The 16,769-nt window shown below is 38.3% G+C and overlaps 1 protein-coding gene across 3 annotated transcripts in view; it reads right to left on the minus strand.

The window, feature by feature from the left end:
• FHIT (fragile histidine triad diadenosine triphosphatase) overlaps nucleotides 1–16,769 on the minus strand; it is a 1,520,982-nt gene that overhangs the window by 1,473,571 nt on the left and 30,642 nt on the right. For all 3 annotated transcript variants that reach the window (XM_030927077.1, XM_030927123.1, XM_030927074.1), the window contains exon 2: nucleotides 10,664–10,712. The gene's annotated coding sequence lies outside the window, so the exon portion shown is untranslated. The remainder of the gene's footprint in view (nucleotides 1–10,663; nucleotides 10,713–16,769) is intronic.

The raw sequence follows: 16,769 nt of genomic DNA on the forward strand, positions 1-16,769 counted from the left end.
TCGTTTTTGTCACTGTTTGTTTTGTATTGTTTCTTGAAAACAAATTATCCCTAAGACAGAGTTGCAAGGTTCAGAACTCTGAACTCTCTTCCGCCACTCATTACAAGCTGAATCCTTCCTCTTGTCCTTCTTTCAGATCTTAACTTAAATGTCATTAACTCTGACCACTCCAAATGAGGAGGCCTGCTACGTTTTGCCTCTTGATGTTTCCTAAATAAGATTTACAAAACTTTTAACTGTATATGCTTTGTTGGTTTACTAGTTGTGATCTGTCTCCTTCCCTAGGGCATAAAATCATCTGCCCGGCCCATGTTCCTTGTACCTCACACAGCACATTCCTAGTGTATTACAGGAGATTGATAGTATTGAATGCATCAGTCAGTCATGTAGGTGAGTGTATATTCATTCATTCAATATACAAATAATGATTGAGCACTTAAAATCTGCAAGGCTTAGTCCTTTCCTGATAAGAAACTAAGGAACTAATGATTCAAAAAGGAGATTAGGTACATATGCAAAGACAAGAACATTGACACAGCAGATGCTGCTGAGGGCCTGTCAACCAGAAATTTCCCTCTTTCACTTTACAGGTAAAGCCCTGTGCTGGTTAATGTTGTATGTCAACTCAACTGGGCCATGGGGTGCCCAAATTAAATATTACTTCTGGATGTGTCTGTGAGAGTGTCTCTGGGTGAGATTAGCATTTAAACAAAAGGCCATCATCCAGTCTGTTGAAAAGAAGAAAAGGAGAAGAAGGGAGAAATTTGCCCTGTTTCTGTTTCACTGTGTGAGCTGGAATACCTGATCTCATCTTCACCTGCCCTCAGACTGGGATTATGCCATTGGCTCCATTGGTTCTCAGGTCTTAGGACTTGGACTGAATTACACCACCGGCTTTCCTGGGTCTCCAGCTTGCAGATAGCGCATCATGGAACTTCTCAGCTTCCAGAATCACATAAGCCAATACCTCACAATAAGTAAATAAACCAATAAATAACCTTTTGTTTCTGTTTCTCTGAAGAATCCTGACTAGCATAAGCCCCAATTTTATTAGGGTGGACTCCCTCCACAAAGCTACGTACTCAAGGGAAGGTGAGATTATCCCAGAAAAGAAATAAAATCTGATTAGTTTAAAGCAGGGAAAGGGTAACAGCTGCTCTGATATCCCTTTAGCCCCGAGGGCAGCTGGGCAGACCCAGAGCAGCCCATATCCATGCCCTATACACACACATCAGCCACCCCAGCTGTGAACAGCCTCTTCTGATTGCTTAACGTGTTGGCCAAATTGTATTTTCCATGTGCGCCATAACAAGAACAAAGTCGGGAAGCACCAATCTAAGCCACCAGGGATGAGTCCCATTCCGCGTGCCAGTGTCTGATTTAGGAAGGAGCATGGGACTGCAATCAACTAAATGAGACTTAAGGGGAAGTCTGCTGGGGGGTTACAGGAACGGTTCCTTGATTTTAAAAAGGGACATATAAAACATATATTTTATTTTGCCAGTGGATGTTGCCATGTCTGCCTGTGGCTCCCAAAAGGGAAGCAGCCATCTTAGAACTATGAAGGCAGCCAGTCTAAGAACAAAGTCAACACACTGAAGATGGCAGAGGAAAAAGAGCAAGAGATAGGCACTTTGGTAACACTGTTGAGCCACTGAATTAACAAAACCTGAAATTGCACCACCTCCCAGGAGGTCTTATTCCCTGAGATAATTCATTTTTCTTATTCTGATGGGTTTTTATTTGGTGGATTTTCAAATGTAACTTGGTAGAGCAACTCACAAAATAATTGACAGTACTTAGCAATCTGTCAACAGCTGAGTGCTCAAAATCCTCTCCCTGCTACACAGTGACAACCATCAAAGGCACCCTGGTGGGTCCCCAGTTGCTTGGCACTAGGGAAAAGTGGATTGCAGTTAGATTCCAGACATTTGGAGCCAGGATTCTATAATGCCTTCCCATCAATCATGACATCCATGGGACTCAGCAGGTAGACTTGCAGAGGGCAGGGAGCTTTTTTCTTTTAATTCCCCTATTGTTTGAACCATTTCAAGTTGACTTTTTGATTATTTGCAGCCAAAGGCATCTTCAGTGATAAATCCATCTTCACATAATTAGCAGCAAATGTATGTGGACTCCTTCGAGCAAAGACTTAGGAGAAAATGATGCAGAGATTCATAATTCCACCCACATTCCCCAAAATTTTTAGATGATGGGTCTTCAGTGAATTCTCCCTATAAAAAAAGACAACTGAGATGCTAGAAAAAGGATTAATCATGTGATCATCTGACACTTATCATGGGAGTCATAAAGTACCACACGAATGGTGAGGCATCACCTTGTCTCAGTGTTGAATTAGGCGCAGCATAATTTTAAAACATCAGTTTGTACTTTTTGCTATCCCTCCTGTGTATACTGTTTCCTTTTACATCTCAAAAACTTCAAGACTTTGCCTTCTTCTCTTTGTCTCCGGGGCACATTCAAACGCAAAAGATACTAAAAGGCAATCCCCAATCCCCTAAATCTAGTCCCCATTAAAGATTTTTCTTTTTCAAAAAAGCCTAAATTCATTGAAGGGAATGTGTTAGATACCAGCAGGAAGGTCTAAAATAAAGATAATTTGGGTTGTTTTGTTTTGCTTAAAAGTGTTTTTCTCTGATCTTGTTTAGATGGGCAGTTGGAGTACAGTAAGGACTGGCCTTTCCTGATATTGAAGAGAAGCTGAATCAGTTCCTTAAAGTAGTGGAAGCTGGCACCCTACTTCCTGGCAGAACTCTAGAGAGGTGACAGGACTTTTGATAGGGATAGCGATGGGATACTGGGAAAATGACTACTGGGATCTTGAAGTCACAGTAAAGCCTTCTTTGCACAGATGCAACAGCGCTACCCAGCACTGCACAGACAAGAAGCCTCTGAAGGTGACCAGTGTGGACTAAAGTTCAGAGGGCCTTTTTAAAAATGTTTTGTGCTGTAACAGACCTGCAGCATTTTTGCATCAATGACCTTAAGTGAGTAGACACCCCAAATACCACTTAGAACTTCCTAACACTTAGAGAAAAAAAAGTAAACTGTTACGAATGTATGCATGCTTGCAATTCATGCAGCATTCAAAACAATTTTTCAGAATGAAATCTTTAAATCAGAATGCACACTCAGTTTGTATTTTTAGTTGATTTGATACATCATGAACAACCAAAGGATTGCACAATACCAGGCCAAGTTCCCACTGTAGGGGTGGAAAGGTGTGATACCTATCCTCACCTCTCATAAGAGTCACAGTCGACACTCCTATAACAAAAGACAGGTCAGCAAGAGAAAAGCATAACAAATGTATTTAATCAAAGTTTTATGTGGCACAGCAGCCTTCAGAAATGAAGACCCAAAGACTCAAGGAAAATGGTTTTTATGCTTAGGTTCAGTGAATAATGCACAGCCATGTGGTAGAACAAAAGGGGTGTGTTCTACTGGAAACAGAAAATAGATTGGCGGTGGTGCGGGTGGTGGTGGGGACCAGCAAGTCCTGACTGTTCAGATTCTTCTTGACTTCTCTGTGCAACATTCCTTCTTCCAAGTATGGAGCAGGGCCCCTATGGAATGAGGATCTTCAAGAGAGAAGGAAGAGAATGACTTTTCTAGGTTTCATGGCTTGCTGTGGGGAAGAGACGTTCTAGTTTCTATGACCCACCTTAGGGAAGAGGAATTCTGGTTTATATGACTTGCTTAAGGGGTGGAAGAGAAGTAGGAGGCAGGATGATGGCAGATTGCCAGAAAGACCTTGGTTCTGAGGGCTTTCCAATGTATTTCCTTCAGTTTAAAGTACTCAGCATGCTAAGGTACCATACTTTGGAGGATTGGGTTCTAACACCACTAATTATTTAATATTTTCCTTCCTGCAAATCCTGCCACATTAAAAAAAGGAAAACTAACTGTACAACAGATAGTTCTGTAGCTAATAAGCATTATTAAATATTTTCAAAACATTCCAATAAAAGGCAATACCAAACTGCTTTTAATACTTTCTAAATAATGCCACCCTCATTTATGAAGAATTGCTGTATTTCCCTCAACGTTCTGGGCATTAACGAAGATTGAATATAAATAAAAGAATTGCCTTATATGTATGGCACTTTAAAGAGTTGAGATTCCCAAATAATACACAAGCATTTTCAAATCACACGTGGGATGTAAAGTGAAAATGTTCTTGAAGGAAATATCCTCTAATAATACTTACCTACTTCAGAGGGTGATGGGAAGCTCTATTAACACCAAAGGAACACTTTTAGATCTTCAAATAAAAGCACTATACAAATGCAAAGTATTATTATTATAGTTCTGAAACAATTTCACACCTAGGAATGAGAAAACCCCAGGCCAAATTTTATTGCTTCTCTCATGCGTGATAAACAAGAAATGCCATAAGCAAAGGGTGAGGGGGGTGGTTAGTAGGGGGTGTGATAGTGGGGAAGTGGAAATCAAACAGAACAAAGACTTCAAAGTTTCTCTTTCACTAGGACTTTATATTTCCCCAGATGTCATTTTAGGAACTCTCAGGGAAAAAAGAAAAAAAAAAAAAAAGTCCCTTAAAGGTCAGAGTTAAGTACAGGGACAAAGTTCTCATTGCTTTTGTACCAGATTAACAACAACAGGCTGAGCTGAAAAAAATAAGCTTGTCTACTTCTATGGGGCACAATTTCTCCCAAAGCATTTGCCAAACTTAAAAAATGGCCAGATGAATTATTACTGAATCACTCACTAGTGTGATGATCTCACCTATGAAGTCAAATGTAGCTGCTTTAACAAACACCAGGATTTCTAGTCAGTTACTGAGAGCACTGAGCAAGACAGCCATTTGTTACTGCTGATGGTAGTGGTGGCGATGATGATGAAGATGATAATGATGTTGATGATCATGATTGTGATGATGGTAATTACAGTAATGATAGGATATGGAACAGAAGTTCTCAAACCTGCTGATCAATGGAATCACCCGTAGAGCTTTTTACAATACAGATTCTTGGTTCTCCATCTCAGCCCCACTGATTTTGAATCTCTGAAGATAGAACCCAGGAATTTTTTTTAAAGTAGCCATCAGGATAACTGAAGTGACAGTATCTGTAAGTAATATAATGATTAAGAAGGCGGGCTCTGTGAACAGACTGGCTGGTTGGTGTCTTCTCCCAGTTCTAACACTTATTAGCTATGTGACCTTGGAAAAAATACTTAGCCTTAAGTCTCAATTTCCACATCTATAAAATGGAAATACTAACATGACCCACCTACAAAATTGACATGCTATTACTACCTACCTTATAAGGTAGATGCCTAAAGTAGGCAAATTTTTTTAAAGCACATATTAATTCCAAGAAAGACAAAAAATTTTATATTAAAGAAAACATAACAAATACCATTTGGCTTAGCAGTAGAAAAAAACTACATAATCGTGATAATGTAAATATTACCTGTTGATTTAAATAAAAATTATAATAAAAGTATGTCAGGAGGCTGTGGGGATCAGAAGTGGTAGGAGTGGAAAGGATCAGAGAGCTATTGCTAAAATTGATAAATTAGGAAAGAATAATATAAGTACATTATTTAGAAAGAGAGAGGTAAACACCAGAAACATCAGAGTAGAAAGTTGCTAATTCTGGGGAAGCAATCCAGAGAGAGGTAGAAAGAAGGCATAGATGTTGCAGTTTTTAAATATTTGCTTCGTAATGCAGTTTTATTTAAACAATTTAGATACATTGCTTTGATAAAAATAAAAATAAAATGTAAAAGGTAATTCATAATGCATATAAGTACAATATGGTATTTCTTTATATACTGGGGTTAATATAAAGCTTTTCAATTTACCAAAACTTGCTTTAAAAAAAAATGATATAATATCACCAACTATGCCATCAAAATGTCCATTTCTTAAAAGTGTACGATAAAGACTTACTTTTTCCCTGGCACACTCTAAATCCTAAAAAGATATTTGCTGAATTCAGCTGAGGATGGTGGAACAATATATAAAGAAAAAATTCCTGGCCGGGCGCGGTGGCTCAAGCCTGTAATCCCAGCACTTTGGGAGGCCGAGACGGGCGGATCACGAGGTCAGGAGATCGAGACCATCCTGGCTAATACGGTGAAACCCCGTCTCTACTAAAAAAATACAAAAAACTAGCCGGGCGAAGTGGCGGGCGCCTGTAGTCCCAGCTACTCCGGAGGCTGAGCCAGGAGAATGGCGTGAACCCGGGAGGCGGAGCTTGCAGTGAGCTGAGATCTGGCCACTGCACTCCAGCCTGGGCAGCAGAGCGAGACTCCGTCTCCAAAAAAAAAAAAAAAAGAAAAAATTCCTTTGTACAATCAAGGTCGCAGCAGGAAGGGGATGACATCTTTACCTGGGGTGAAGGTAGGGTTAAGGGAAGACCACTGAGGGATGGTCTAGTGTGCTGGAGTTAGCAAAAATTCCATTAACACTCTAGACTCAAAGGGGCAAAGGGAAGAAGCAGTTACCAGACAGTGGAAAGAGCTGTATCTGCAGAAGAGAGACCCCCAACAGGAACCGTGGCCTTCCTTAGAGGGATACAGTCATTGCCAACCCACAGTGCTGCAGAGAAGAAAGTAGGGAAGAGGCTGGGCGTGGTGGCTCAAGCCTGTAATCCCAGCACTTTGGGAGGCCGAGATGGGCGGATCATGAGGTCAGGAGATAGAGACCATCCTGGCTAACACAGTGAAACCCCGTCTCTACTAAAAAAATACAAAAAACTAGCCGGGCGAGGTGGCGGGTGCCTGTAGTCCCAGCTACTTGGGAGGCTGAGGCAGGAGAATGGCGTAAACCCGGGAGGCGGAGCTTGCAGTGAGCTGAGATCTGGCCACTGCACTCCAGCCTGGGCGACAGAGCGAGACTCTGTCTCAACCAAAAAAAAAAAAAAAAAAAAAAGAAAGTAGGGAAGAATATTTCAGCCTCGTGTTCCCAGGTCTTCATCCAGTTCCTTCCTCTGGCTAATACAACAGAAAGCCAGCCAACAAGGGAGCCCAGGGAATGCCTGCAATAGAGGTTAGGCCCTTGGTGCAGAGCTGTTTAGAAGAGAGAGGAGCTGGAAGCACAAATGAATACCCAGCACAAGCACTATACAGGGTTGTTGTTGTTATTGTTGTTGTTGTCATCGCTGTTAATTTGTCTCTTTTCCTACTCAGCCTCCTAAAACAAGCCCCTCAAATTTTCATCTGTTTAAGAAATATTCATGGCATGATAGCAATATGGTGATGTTATGCATTTGTTAAAAATTTACTAAGCACTTTCATATATATTGTCTTTATGTGATCCTCAAAACAGCCCTGTGCAATAAATAGGGGAAAAGTTATCCTCATTTTACAGGTGAGGAACCTGAGATCTTAAAGAAAGTTGGGAATCTTGCAGAGAGTCACAAAGCTAGCAAATGGCAGAGCCAAAACTAGAAGGAATGTTTCCTAATACCCCAGCTAAGGCTCTTCTCACCATATAATACTGTCATGCTATTTATTCACAGTAGGAGTGCAACATTGATATCCCTGTTAAAAAAAAAAAAAATTAACTAGTTTTGTTCTAGGCACTGCACAGAGCACAGAAATAGTCAACAAATAAGACACAAGGGGAAATAGAGAAAACTTGCCCATTCCATTCTCATTCTCCATTCCACAAGCAATGCCAGAACAGGAAGTAATTGAGTTTTCAATCACATTTTACACATCATTGAAAAGAAGGTGTTCAGTAGGGTAAGAACAGTATTCAAAGGACAAATAAAAATTCAGGGAAAAGTAGAAAAATGTTTAAAGAATATACCTGTTGTGTTTGGGGTTGCTGGGGGTAAACAGAAGAAAATCTCAGTCCCTTCACAATCCCCATGACACAAAGAGACCAGGGCCCCAGAAATTGGGAGGGATGACTTCTCTGCTTCTCTTCTCATTTCCAGCCCTACCCCCACATACATATACATTCTTTGAGAGCTAAGAGAAGCAGCCAAGAGTGACTTCCCTGTACCAAACACAGGAGTACTGGGAAGTTCAGCAAAATAACCTGTTTTTGAGATTCTAAGAAAGAACTCTGTATCTTTTGTAATCTACTGCAAACACTGAGCTACTTACACATGATGAAAGAAAGTAATGAGTGGCACTTTAATTGTAAACCTCCAAACATACCATATTTATTCCAAATCTAGCTCACTAATGAATAGACTATACTCTCAATTAGGGTTCTGTAGTTGCAAGCAGCAGAAACCAATTGGCTAATTTAAGAATTATTGAAAGGATATTGGAGTCTCAGTCAATCCACGGCAGAATGGAAAATAAGGTTTGGAGGTCATGACTAGCCAAAACAGACATGGAGGCAACAGTGGTCTCATAGTACATACTGGCAGATCAGAATGCCCGTCTAGGACAAGGGAGAATCCTTTAGCTAAAGAATCAGATTCCAAAGAAGGAGCATTTGCTTTGCCAAGCTTGTGGTCATACACCCATCAATAGGCTGGGTGCAGGCCCCTGGGTAGGGCCCCTGGTTACAGTTCCACTAGCCTAATTACCTCAAAAAGACATAAAGGTGCTGTTAGGAAGGAAAAACATATACACGACAGAAAAAAAAAAAAAAAAAAAGTTGGTGAGGGGGGTTCCCTCTGTACTTACCAAGGCTTTCTTTAAAAATTCTTGAAGAAGCTAAACAGCAGTAGATTCCTAATTTCTCAAGACTATTAATTAGTAATTGACGACAACAAAAGAAGGTAGTTTTCCTAATACCTACAAAACTTCAGCCTAATAACTTTTTCACGTCCAGAGGCCTTACTTCCTATATTACCTGTAAGTTACCTTTTCACTTGATTCCTAAGGACCAAGCAGAATTTTCCCTTCTTTGGTAACAACATGCTTATTTTAGAAATATTATCCTGAAGCTTCTAAAATGAATAGACTCATAAAAATATATAATGAATAAATTCATAAGGATGCTGCTGCTGATGATGATGATGACATTAATTAGAGCAGAAGCAGCTCACATCTACTGAGCACTTATCACGGGCCAGGACTTCTTCTAAGCCCTTGATACAGAATACTTCATTTAATTCTCCACAACTACATGAAGCCAAAAACAGTATTATCCCCACTTCACAGATCAGGAAACTGGGACTCTAAGAGGGTGAGTAAGTTGTCCGCAGTCCAATAGCTAGTAAAAGCCAAATCATGACTAAACCCATGTCTGATTCCAGAGTACAAATTCAACAAAAGAGTTCCATTGAGAGTAGAGAAAATGGACTGTGCCTGTGTGGAAACACTCCCCAAGAGGAAAGGAAGCATCATATCTGTGCCAAAAGATTACAAAGTTGTCAAGATGGCTACATCACCACTAGATCCAATTATTTATGAGCATTTATTTCTAAAAGCTATCAAGTATTTCTTTATTCCAAGGTGTGGCTCAACAGTCCAGAGACATGTAGTTATATGGCTGAAAATAAGAATTATCTACTGCTTAAGACAGTATTTTCTTCACTGATGTTCAACCATCATGGCAAAATTCCAAGCCAACCAGTTTTCATGCACTAGAGTTTAGTTGCCCCAAAGCAAATCCTAAGAAAGAGGATTTTTTTTATAACTCATATTTTGATTATCTAAAAGGGGTTTCTCCAATATCCCTGTAAAATTCTTCTTTGCCCTCCAAATAAACATGAAAAATTCAGCCCCAGAAGTAGATTTGTCAAGAAGTAAGTAAGAACTTAAAGTATAAGGTAAATCAAAATGGCTTTTCAACTTTAACTAAAGTGGTCATAGTTATGATTGCTGTAATAAAAATGACAGAAAAAACCCTAAAAGTGTCAAAAATGTAATTTATGATGAAAACAAATGTAAAATTATAGCATATTTCACCCTGGCCACCAAAGACTCTTGATGAAACTGCAGCCCTATAATTGCCCAGAATGAATTCTTTAAATTAAAATACTTCATGCAGAACAGAAATTAAACAATGAATCAAAGAACAATGCTGTACAGAGGTATGCTTATAAATATACCTAGCAAAGAGGAAACAATTACATTTTTCCATGTAAAAACCAACTTGATTGTAATGTTTCACAAGAGGCCGAGTAGGTACTTTTCCCATTGCTTCAAGCTTGGAAGTTCATTTCCTGTAATTCATTTAGGGATCAGAGTGACTGGGTGGAATGAAATTAGATACACCAAATTCAGTGGCTCTTTTCTTTCTACAAAACTAGATCTTCCATGCAACAGCACAACTGACTTTCGCAATAAATTTCATCCAACCCAATTGAAATGCCACTCTGCATTTTATTTTAAATGCTTTATTTGGCCAGCTAGTTTTATTTAACTATTGGCCAGAAGTAGTACAAGTGCATTCTTTTTCCATCTAGCATTAATCATAGTAAACTTAGCTCCATTGGAATGTCTTAACTGCTGAGAAGAAAGCAAAAGTCAGCAAGCATACAATCGCATTTGTCTACTCTCAACACATCATTTTATTTCCTCCTGCTCTCTGCTAACTACTGCTCAGCACTTTTGCCTAAGAGGGAGGACAAGCAGGTGGTTAAGGAAGTTGTCCTGTCAGCTATATCTTTAGTCCAAGTGTTTAAATCTCTGAATAAAAGAAAAATCAATGTTGTAAAGGCAATGTTTGTCAAGGCCATGTAATAAATACACTTACCTTTACAGACCGTTCTCAATGGATTTCTCTTCTTTGCTGAGCTTCAAAGCTACAAAGAGATAAAAAATGAAAGACAGAGTTGTCTGTGAGTAAAACAACAAACGTTTTCTCCCCATGTCTCTAAATAGAATTTCCATATGCCATGGTATATGGTGCTAGCCAAATAAACCATTGATAAAACTGTGCCTCATACCTCCCGCACAAGAGGCCAAAAAAAAGACAGTCAGAAACTGAAAATGGTCCACACATCTACCCAGAATTGAAGCACACAAACCTTGGCCAAATCTACAGTCAAATCTTTTGGAGTGTGAACTCCTCAACAGAATGGGAACAGCTTATAAAGTAGAGAGATGAAAATCAAATTAAACACGAGTGTGACATACTCAATCTGACTAAGCATTTTATTTTCTTATTTCTTTTTGTCATCTTTCTTGCATGCTCTATTTCCATTTCTCTGAAAAAGTTTCACTTAGTGATACTTATTTCATTTATATGAGGTGCATGGTCCTTCTAATAAAGACCTCAACACTTGTTCCATAAGTATATGTGTGCATGCTTACAGGGACAATCATCCTTTCTGTACGTAGACTGCAGCCTTTTCTCAGAAGAAACTCACAAAACAAAGGAAGTCACAACTTGACATTTCAAATCAAATCTTGTTAACTTCAGCTTTCTGTGATCAAAACATAAATACTATGCACTGACCACATGCAAGTCAATGTGACAAAAGATCTGCAAAACAACAGCAATAACTTACGGATTCATGAAGCTGGTTCTTTAATCATCCAACCTTACTCATAAGGTGCCTCTGTAGTCACTAGTAATGGGAATACATCTCTTTCTCTCATTTTTGGCTAGGTCCTAACATCTCTGAAAGGTACAGTAGTTGGGGATAGAAAACTACACCATAGTTTTTCCATGGTTCTTTTTTTTTCCTTCAATATCTTACGGGATTGTTTTAGCTCTTACTGGACTGTTTCCCTCCACATCCCTCTATTCCACCAAAGAATGCATTACCACTGATGCATGACCACCAAAGAACAGGTCAGACTTATGGGCTAAGATGTAAATCTTAGACTATTAATGCAGGAGATAAGTCCCTTCTATGGGACAGCACCAGAAATTTCTCCTTACTCCTGAGTTACACGGATTACAAATGAGTTTAGAAGAAACATAGTCTGGAGAATACTTGATAAAATAGTATAATATTGCATTTGTGAAATCTAAGAGATTAATAATCTGATAACATGGAGATTGAGCTGAATCCCTTTCCACTCCAAACACAGAAATGCTAAACAAATACGATGATGATTTAAAATACATATATGTGTGTGTGTGTACACATATGTGCATACATGTATATACATATGTGCCTATATACACACACGTGTACATACATACACATGTGTATATATATACATACATATATATACACACACATACATACACACACATGCACACACACACATATATAGCCAAGTTCAAAAGAAAGAGAAAAAGCCAATATAAAAATATAATGGATGTAGAGTTTCTAGAATGAAAGACATGAGTTCTCTTGAAAAAGTATACCAATATCTCAAAAAGATAAATAAAAGCAAATGCATACTTTGATACTCAGGATGAAATCACAGAACACCAGAGATAAAAATAAAGTCAACCAGAGAGGGAAAAAAAAAGAGACTTCTGGCAAAAGAACATGTCATCAGCAAAAATAAAAGTAAAGCAACAGGCCGGGCACTTTGGCTCACGCCTGCAATCCCAGCACTTTGGGAGGCCAAGGCGGGCAGATCATCTGAAGTCCAGAGTTTGAGACCAGTATGGCCAACGTGGTGAAACCTTATCTGTACTAAAAATCCAAAAATTATCTGGACTTGGTGGTGGGCGCCTGTAATCCCAGCTGCTCAGGAGGCTGAGGAAGGAGAATTGCTTGAACCCAGGAGGCAGAGGTTGCAGTGAGCTGAAATTGCACCACTGCACTCCAGCCTGGGCAACAAGAGAGAACTTTTCCTCAAAAAAAAAAAAAAAAAAAAAAAGAAAAAATTATATGCCCATACTAAACCCATCATTCAAGAATAATAGAGAACAATAGATAAATAGGAACACTTTTCAAAAAAAAAAAAAGATTGTTCAGTGCTCACAATAGTTTACTTTTGCCAAAAGAAATACTAAAATAAGATATGCTTGAATAAGTGGGAATTTATCTCAGAAGGAAGGAGTGAGAAACAAGAAGCAATAGTGAACAGAGAAATTAGTAAGTATGATGGTAAATCTAGTAACTTTAACAATAAGTAATGGGCATTGATTAATAATTATTAAGCCCTAGTTTAAAAAAACAAAACAATTTTTAGGATTTGCCAATAAAGTGAAACTGAGTGGTTTATCACAATCATATGGAATAAAGAAGGGGGTAATAAATTGTTTAGAAGGAGGACAGAAATACTACTTAAGGCATTAAAGATATGCATTAAAACTACTGATTAACTTGTTAAGGATAACCAGCATTTTTTTAATCTGTCTATATAACGAAAGAGGCCCTTGCACACATACTCACAGAGACTTGTAGAATGTTTACAGCAGTATTGCCAGCATGGCAAAAAATACAGAAAACAACCCAAACATCTATCAGCAATATGATAAACACATTTTTTTACGTATTCTTAGAATACAATATTATATAACTTTGAAAAATCAATGAAACAGTTACCCACATCAACATAGCTGCCTCTCAAAATATGATGTAAAACAAAACAAGTGAGTCACAGAAAGCTATACATATTATTCTATTTGTATAACATTCAAAAAGACAAAAAGAAATACTGTGTTGTTTTTGAATATAAACTGTAAGTGGTACAAAACAAAATAAAGAAAGGGAAGAAATTTACACAGAATTCAGGCTATCTTTATCTTGAGAGTGGGAGAGGAGATGGAATATGTGAAAGGGATAAGGGGGATTCTAGAATATGGTAATGCTCTGTTTCTTGGCCTAGAAAGAGGTATCTAGACAATCAGTTTATTATTTTCTTTAAACTGTATATGTATACTTGCACAAATTATTTTGCATGTATGCTCTATTTCCGAATTTTAAAACATATAAGAGTAATAACCAAAAGAATAGAAATTTCCAAATCAATAGAGGAAACAACATGGAGTAAAGAAAACACAATTGATTCTCTATACAACATTGAAATGGAAGGGAGAAAGAAGCAAAGGAAAACATGCTGAATAGACAATACAAAAGAAAATATTTTAACACAGTCCAACTGTGTCAGGAATCAGGGTAAGTACATCTGTTAAAATTTTATCAAAACAAACGTTTTAAAATCTTGCTATGTGTTGTTTATAAGAAACAAATTTAAACATAAGTTTTGAAAAGTGTGGATAAGTACACACCAAGGAAATAGGAACCAAAAAAAAGCTGATGGAAATAAGTTATTGTTAGGCATGACTGAAGTTAGCAATAATAGAAGAGAAAGTATTTATATTCATTTTTTATCGACATATAACAAATTATCCAAAAATTAGATATTTAAAAATAAAAGTAAGAATTTATTATCTCTCACGGTTTCTATGGATCAAGAATTCTGGCAGGGTTCAGCAGGATGGCTTTTCTGTATGCTACATAAAGCCTGAGGCTTTAGCTAGGAGACTAGAAAGTTAGGGGCTGGAATCATGTGAAGTCTCATGCCCTCAAATATCTAAGTTAGGAGCTGGGATCATCTGAAGACTCATGCCCTCACGTATCTGCCAGTTGTTGCTCAGAGTTAGCTGAGACCACAACTAGGGCTAGCAGCTAGAATACGTCCATGTGGCCTCTCCATGTGGCTTGAGTCTCCTCACAACATGGTGGCTGAGTTCCAAAGATGAGTTCTGAGAGAGAGACAAACAGAAGCTGTATTTTTTATGACCTAGGCTCAGAAATCACATAACACCATTTACACTGAACTTCACTAGTCAGGGCAGTCAAAAACCCCCACCCAGACTAAAAGAAAGAGAAAAACAGCCTTGCCCCCCTCAAAGAGGGAGTGTCTGTTACACTGTAAGAAAAGCACAGGATTGGATAAATGTGCTGATGTGACCACCTTTGGAAAATGCAATCTGCCACAACATTCTTTACAAGCACATAAGAAACATAAGCAGAAATTAAACACATAGTAAGCCTGAAACTAGTCTCAATGAATATCAAACAACAGATAGCAAAGGTTTCTTACCATAATGCATTAAAGTTGGAAAACAATTACTAAATATGATTTTTAAAATGTGTTCGAAAATTATAATTTTATGACAGTTTCCCTTTGTGAATTGGGATTAGACAAGGACCTTACCTAAATCCCACTGGATGAAGGTCCACATCTGGAGTCAAAAGAGATCACTAGTTTGGTTGTGGATACATTGAATTTGAAGTGCCTTAGAGACATCTAAAGGAAAATATCCAGGTAAGCAGTTGGGTAGATGAGTCTGTAGCTAAGGGGGGAGGCCTGAGAGTGGTAAGTTATCTGTAAGTAGGAAGAAACTGCAGTTGTGAATGTGGATGCAACTGTCCAGGGAGTCAGTATAAGCAGAAAAACAAAAGGCCCTAGGACTGATCCATGAGCAAGTTCAACATCTAACAGTTGTGTTGAGGAGGATGAATCCTATATAAGAGACAGAACAGTTGCCAGAGAAGTAAAACAAAATCCTCAAGATTCACAGAAAGGTCAAGTGATATAAATCCTAAAAAATGCCCAATATGAAGGTCATGAGGAACTCAGCAGGAACTGTTTTGTGGATTGATGGAGGCAGAATTCAGTTTGGAATTGGTTAAGACAGAAGTAGAAGTCATTAAACAAAGACAATGAGTAAAGACAATTCTAGATAAGATTGGCTGCGATTGGGGAGGAAAGAGTGGCAACTAAAGGACAAAGGGCTGGAAGAGGGTTTGTTTGTATAGTTTTTAAACAGAAAAAAAGCTGAGTATGTATCAAGATAATGAAGAAGATCTGTTTAAGATGCAGAGTGAGTGTAGAAGAGAAAGCGTAACCAGTGCTGAAGGTTCCTGAGAAGGTTGAAAGGGACAGGTGGTAGGACTGGTTTTAAACAGACCTTTGGTCTCACCATAATCATATAGTGTCTTATGATAGGAATCCATGCTATTGTCTTAATGTACTACTTTCTCATGTGTTTATGTTTTCTCACCCTAATTAGAATCTAAGCTCTCTAAAATGTATGGCCTTTATTGTTCAAACCAACCCCACCTTACTCACACATTGAAAGCCCCAGATTCAATCCTGGCACACAACAGTCATTCAATAAACAGTCATGTGTCACTTAGTAATGGGAGTATATTCTGAGAAATGCACCCATAGGTGATTTTGTCATTGCGCAAACATCACTGCATGTACTTACACAAACCTAGAAAGTGTAGCCCACTATACACTTATCCTATATGGTATAGCCTATTGTTCCTAGGTTACAGACCTGTAAAGCATGTTACTGTCCTAAATGCTGTAAGTAATTGTAACACAATGGTAGGTATTTGTTAATCTAAACATCTAAACATAGAAAAGTTACGGTAAATATAATATTATGGAACCATGGTCCTATATGCAATCCATCATTGACTGAAATGTCACTATGTGGCACACAACTGTACTTGTTGAATAAACTAATGCAAGCAGATTCTGTCATCTTTGTGTATATCTTTGTGTAAATCTAAAAATGTGTGTGTGTGTGTGTGTGTGTGTGTCCTAGCTATCCAAAATGGGAGCAAGTCAGAACCCAAAAGTTCTTGTTCCAGAGTATAGATCTCTAGACAATAGTCAGGAATAGCCACTCAAATTAGCCCTCTCTTTCCCATGTTTTCCTTGACCTAAAAATCCAAGGATCTAAACTACAGGCCATGAAACCATTTTCACCTACAGTTACAATGTTATACCACTTCCCACTTTTCTCATGCTTAATTCGTCCATATTTTGTTCTAGAGCAGACAATCTCTGTATCCTTCATTTCACCTCCTGCAAGACATAAATTAAATGTAAATGAATCCAAATAGGTTTGGGCTTCAGTTCTCCTAAAATAAATAAACATGGAAGTAGAGTAGTACAGGCCAATAACACACTGATTTATCTTG

The sequence above is a fragment of the Rhinopithecus roxellana genome, chromosome 1, assembly GCF_007565055.1.
Source record: "Rhinopithecus roxellana isolate Shanxi Qingling chromosome 1, ASM756505v1, whole genome shotgun sequence".
Taxonomy (NCBI): domain Eukaryota; kingdom Metazoa; phylum Chordata; class Mammalia; order Primates; family Cercopithecidae; genus Rhinopithecus; species Rhinopithecus roxellana.